Source organism: Morone saxatilis, unplaced genomic scaffold (genome assembly GCF_004916995.1).
Source record: "Morone saxatilis isolate NCDOM2014 unplaced genomic scaffold, NCSU_SB_2.0 Contig17, whole genome shotgun sequence".
In the NCBI taxonomy this organism is placed as follows: domain Eukaryota; kingdom Metazoa; phylum Chordata; class Actinopteri; family Moronidae; genus Morone; species Morone saxatilis.
Window position 1 is genome coordinate 4,870,619 of NW_023339729.1, and position 354 is coordinate 4,870,972.

Consider the following 354-nt stretch of genomic DNA (forward strand, 5'->3'; position numbering starts at 1 on the left):
TAAAAACAGGCCTGAACCAAAAGTACACAAAAGTATATGGACAGGGACGTGTTATATTGATTTTGGGTGATAGAAGGAGTAAAGCTGTAACTTCTTCTAGTATTGTGAATACAGTTGATTCAGGGATGTTACCATTAGGAATGGGGCAGTTTTAATCAGATAATTTGTTGCATTAAAGGTGCATTAAAGCTAATTTGATCACCAAAATGAAGCATAAACACACTTTCCCAGAGAAATCTGAACCTTTTTCCATACCTCTGTGATAGTCATATATAACTCAAATATCTAAAACAAGTGATATATTTAAAGATTGAAAGAGATCCTCATCATGTCTGATCTGTTCCTCTAAAACAA